Source organism: Sinocyclocheilus anshuiensis, unplaced genomic scaffold (assembly GCF_001515605.1).
Source record: "Sinocyclocheilus anshuiensis isolate Anshui unplaced genomic scaffold, SAMN03320099.WGS_v1.1 scaffold1143, whole genome shotgun sequence".
Taxonomy (NCBI): Eukaryota; Metazoa; Chordata; class Actinopteri; order Cypriniformes; family Cyprinidae; genus Sinocyclocheilus; species Sinocyclocheilus anshuiensis.
This window is the reverse complement of record NW_015546123.1, coordinates 1,557,887-1,564,116: the sequence shown is the minus strand read 5'-3', so window position 1 is coordinate 1,564,116 and position 6,230 is coordinate 1,557,887.

Genomic DNA, 6,230 nt, shown 5'->3' with positions numbered 1-6,230 from the left:
AGTACAAATAACCTCACAGATTAATTTGCATAATGTGTCCATGAATACCAAGGCAATTACATATATTGTAGTTACAAGATCCAAATACCATCATCCAGCCATCCTGTGCATATAAAGCTTAATTCAAATTAAGAACTTAAACAGAAAATGTCAATTTAAGTATTTAAATATTTTATTCATTAGTTCATGTACAGGATGTGAGTAAATCTTCTCACTGTGGACGCTGCTTGTGTCCCAGTAGGCGCAGAAGTAAACAGCAGCATGACTCTTCTGAGTGTCACTCAGTTTTAGATCATAAAGCTTTGTTTTGTCCACTGTGAAGTCAGTTGCTTGGGGATTGTTGGTATCACGAGCAACACTACCTCCTTGAGTGATATACAGTAGTCTTGATGGGGCTTCACCCTCTTTTATTTGGTACCAATGGATATAATTCCAAGATTGCAAATCGGTCACTTTGCAGGGCAGATACACAGTTTTGCCCACTGCCTTAACCAAAGCCTTTTGACCTTGATCCAAACTCACTCCCAGCACAGCTGGTTTGATTAAACAAAAACAAACTTCAGTACATTTAAATAAGTTTTAATTTATTATCAGCTTATTATTATAAATGTCACTTACCTGGCACCTCTAAGAGGAGGACAATATAAATGTATAAAAACATCATTCATCTGCTGAAAAAAGTTTATACTTGGTGTAATGCTGTCTTTGGGATTTTCACACTGCTTTTGTATGAACTTCAACAATGGGGTGCTGATGTCATTTCCTGAAATGGAGTTACCTTAGAAAACATTTTTAAAGACATTTTACACAAGCCTTTTACACTAACTGAATTTCAGATTACTGTGAAGTATAGGAATATAAAAAAGGGAGTTTATTTTAGATTACCCACATACATGTATCTCTAGAGAGATGCACCTTTTTCTTTTAATTTGATTTTGTGAATTATACCAATGCTTAAGGTTATTTTAAATAAACTTTTATAGTGAGGTTGATATGAATGTGCAGGGAAAACAAAACACAAATATGAAATACACCCATAAAACTGATGGGCCAGATTTTTTTGTACAGGCCAGTATTATTAACCATGAATATGATGTAATGTTTAGCATCCAGTGAGTGACATTTTTTTTTATTTAGTTTTGGTTTTTCTAATAACAAAGCTATTTTATAAAATGTTTTCTGTAAAATAAATGAGAATTGCAAGTGTCCAATTACATTTTAGTACCACTATATTGGGATTCCTAAGATCTGCTTTATGTTTTATTAATGTATTAACCTATTTTAATCTATTTAACCCCCTTTAAATTTTACTTAACATGGATCATAATGAGAACAACAGTACACAAGTTTATGAGCATCGTTCAGTCGATTATGCAAGATGATAAAGTTTCCTGTACACTTCTTTACACTGTTTTGCAAAAATCATTGCAGAAAATTGTTCAGTTACACACATCAGTTTGCAATGTCATTTCCTGAGGGGGAGCTCTGATAAATGTCAACGCTCTTTCCAAAAGTAATTTGTACAGCAATCAGGATGAATTATTTAAAAACAAATGCATTTCTACCACACCTGACTGATATATTATGTCTCATCGGGATTCTCTTCAATTTATTATATGTAATTTAGTAAAATGCTGTTTATTAGAAGTAACTTGCATAGAGCCTTAAAGGTGAAAAAAAATCCTCTTTCGCACTTTAGTAGCACCATCCACTGTTGGAGATCTGCACGATAAACAAAGAACTGCTCAAATATAATAGATATGCTCTTTGTCACGATGCACACACACGAGGGACGAGGAGACGCTGGAGAATACTTTACGAAGACTTTATTTGCACCAAGGGAGACGAACACAGGAAGACGTTCACAGCGAACAGAGAACTTGGGACTGGGAACACTTTTTATACACACACACACACAGGAGGAGGGGATGACGAGACACACCTGGGAGCAATTAACCATCATGGGGAACACCTGGGACAAATTAAACATGGGAAAGGAACACCTGGGGAGCAAGACACAGACAAAACATGGAACAGAGTCTGACACTCTTCAGGATGCATGTTGGACTTTTTGGAAATTGGGATTATACACATGAAATATCAGCTCCAAGAATAGATGTCGCATTATGTTCAGAAGAGTAAAATCTAATGAATGTTGTCTAATGACAATATCCTTGAATTAATGTACATGTGTGAATGTTTTCACTGTGGTTGCTTGAGTCCCAGTAGGCACAGAAGTAAACGGCAGCATGAATCGGTTTTGTGTTGCTCAGTTTGAGGTTATAAAGCTGTGTTCTGTCCGCGGTAAAGTCATTTGCTTGGGGATTGCTGGGACATGGAGTAAAGCTGCCAACTGCATTGATATACAGTAGTCTTGATGGGACTTCAATCTCTCTCTTTTGGTACCAATGGATATAATTCCAAGATTGCAAACCAGTGACTTTGCAGGGGAGATGTGAAGTTTTGCCCACTGCTTTGATCAAAATCTGTTGACATTTGATCCAAAGTCACTACCAAAACTGTTTTTTGTATTTCTTAAAGGCATATTTCAAAGGCTTAATTTCGAATGGCACCTACCTGGGATCTCTGAGAGGAGGACAATAAAATACTTTTAATATTAGCAGTGTGGAATGTTTTGTCATTTGTTTTAGGCTCAAACAATCATTTAGTGTTTTTAAAAATATGTATAACTGGTTTGGAAAAACATTAAGGAATGGCCTCCAACATATTTGGTCCATATGTCATGTTTTCTGAAAATAATTTTCACTGTAGTATCATTTCCATATGTATTGTTCATAGCATTCTGAGATGGATTTTTTTTTTTTAATTCAGATGAACTTAAAATGGCTGACCCATTTGTCTTGCTAATGCCCAGTTCATACTGCACGATTTTCAAACTCGTTGGATAGGCGTTGTTTTCACACTGCGTGACTATCTGGGGTAGCATTCAGTTGTTGCTGTGTTCACACTGCACGATGGATCGGCGACAGGGTGTTTCATACTGCATGACTTCATAATAGGAAGAATCGCCGACAGCTCTGTCTGGTGCAGGGTTGCCAGGTTTTCGCTACAAAACCCGCCCAATTACTACTCAAAACTTGCCTGAAAATAGCCCAATTGCTTTCGAGGGGGTCCCCCAGTAAAAATCGCGTTTGGGGTTAAAAACTTTTTTTTGGCAGGGTTCTCCTGGTACAATTCACATTCCAGGGCCTAAATATCACGTTATTGGGGTCGCTTCAACCTGCTGACATAAAAAACAACCGGCGGCAATCGTGGATTTGACAACACTGGTCCGCAAACTAGGTTTCATATAACTCCTCCCCGAACTTCCCGCTGCCCTGTATCTTGTTCTCTCATTGGGCTGTAGGTCATCGCCGATGTAGTTTTCAGTCAGAACTCATTTCACACAGCGTGATTGTGAATCGCAGACAGCTCCAGATAGTTAGCATGCCAAATATTTTGCGGGCGTCGGCGACGTGTCGGCGATTCTCTCAGATCGCGTCTTTGATAATTCACACTGCGTGATTGTGACTCGCGTGAACGAGCACCGATTTGCCTCCGATTTCAGGCATTTGTCGGCGATTTCGCAAAACCTGTCAGCGAGTGAAAAATCGGGCTAATATCGTGCAGTGTGAACTCGGCATTATTGTCTCCACTCCAGAGCGCGCAGTAATATGATCCCGCATCGTCGGTCTCCGATTTTGAGATAGTGTCACTATATTACCGTTCACCGGCCAGCAAATCTACGGGGGACATCGGCGTCTTTTTTGGGTGTTGTCAAACCAGCTTCGAAATACATTAATCTTTGGAAAGCTTGATCTTTGAGTCTGTACCAGTGAAGAGCGTTGGATTGAAGCGTCGCTGAATCCACTTCGCATTTGATTAGAGCTGCTTTAGTCCGTCCTTGTCCTAATCATCACAGAATCAAGATGCCTAATTTGTCCATTTAAACAATCTAAAACCATAAGAGAAACCATTAAAATACTATGAGCGTGTACATACAATAAAACACTTACATTTTTATTTATATCATTACATTAATCACAAGAACCCACTAAACGAACAGCAGTTTCTCCCGACTGAGGAGTAACCATAGCAACAGTAAGCTGCTCGAGAGTTTTCTGTTAGAATCTGTATCGAATATCGATAAAAACGTTAGTAGCTACAGTAAGTTAATTAATTAGGACTTTAAACTATATTTTTGTAGCGCAATTAGGCCTATACAACAAAAACTTTTTGTTTAAAATGTTTTCAAGTTAGCTGAGAAGTCGCTTGTGCGCGAGGCGAACCTCAAGAAAAAAAACGGAAAATACCACGAAATACTTTATTAAATTTTAAAATTTAAAAGTAAAAAAAAAATCTGTGAATAATTGTGAGTAATTGTGACGAGAAATGTCAATAATAAAATCTCACCTATAAAGACTACTAACAACCCAAATGTTATCATTCCAGACGGTGCCATGTCTACCTCTGTCGTCCAGGAGTTTGAAGAATTATGAACGACAGCAGACAATCAGAAGGTAATGATAATGGCCTTGTGGTTTCCTCTTTGCGCTTATGTCGTCGTCATTACTATCACAAGGTTTTTCACACAAGCTAAAACAATCTATATAAATGAAGCATGATGGGAATCGACACTCATTTAACACGTGTAATTAAAAGAAAGAAAAAAACTCTGGGTTATAAAGCAGCTTCTTCCTCAATAGCACCCTTCATCTTTTTTCTTTGCTAAAATGGCTAATTTGGATTCAAATCTGTGAAGATTTTTTGAGTAAAATTCAGTTAAAAACATTTAGCAAATAATGACACTGTGATGTAATTTGGAATACATTCTTTAAAAAAAAACAATTATTAATTCACAATGTGTCATTTAAATTTTATTTTCACCACACAAGGACCATTGTATAGTATCATTGAGATTTTTATACGTTTTCATTTTAAATTTACTTAAAGCTTTATTAATTTTGTTGTGTTTCTGTCAGTTGTATTAGTTTTGTTTGTCTTTATAGGTTTTTATTAATTTTTATTTCAGCTTTAGTTGTAGTTATTTTGTTACATAAAATTAAACAAAATAAAAAAATGACAAATGTTGCCTTGGCAACTAGCTGAAATAAAGTAAGTCTGTGTTTTTTAGATTGTATTTTATTTTGTTGTTTAATTTTCAAGTATTTTAAGGAAGTTGACTTTTCCCATCAGTGATGAATGTAAAATAAAACGTAAAAAGAAGACTGTTCTCGTGAGTGCGGCTCATAATTTCCTATAACAAGTATTTTAAGGAACAAATAGCCTATTTATAAATATTTCTTAGTTTTATTTTTTAGTTAGCCTAACTATAATAACCCTGACAAAGAAAAGTGATATTTCAAGCAAGTGCTTCATCAAACTGAACATTATACAAATCCATAAATAGCCATAATCCCTAGACAAATAACAATGACAAATTTTATCTTTTAAAAATGCTGGAATACACATAACAAATAAGATACACTTGATATATTCCAAAATCACAAATATAAATACAGTGTGTAAAAAAAACCTCATACAAACATGCGCAATGTGTCCATGAACACCAGGGCAATTATAATTCCAATCCAAACAGATCCGAATACCATCATCCAGCCAGCATGCATATAAAGCTTAAGTCAAATTAAGAACTTAAACAGACAATTTAAGTAAATATTGCATTCATTAATAACATTGCATCTCAATAAATTAGAATGTCATGGAAAAGTTCATTTATTTCAGTAATTCAACTCAAATTGTGAAACTCGTGTATTAAATAAATTCAATGCACACAGACTGAAGTAGTTTAAGTAGTTTTGGCTCACATTTAACAAAAACCCACCAATTCACTATCTCAACAAATTAGAATACTTCATAAGACCAATAAAAAAAACATTTGTAGTGAATTGTTGGCCTTCTGGAAAGTATGTTCATTTACTGTACATGTACTCAATACTTAGTAGGGGCTCCTTTTGCTTTAATTACTGCCTCAATTCGGCGTGGCATGGAGGTGATCAGTTTGTGGCACTGCTGAGGTGGTATGGAAGCCCAGGTTTCTTTGACAGTGGCCTTCAGCTCATCTGCATTTTTTGGTCTCGTTTCTCATTTTCCTCTTGACAATACACCATAGATTCTCTATGGGGTTCAGGTCTGGTGAGTTTGCTGGCCAGTCAAGCACACCAACACCATGGTCATTTAACCAACTTTTGGTGCTTTTGGCAGTGTGG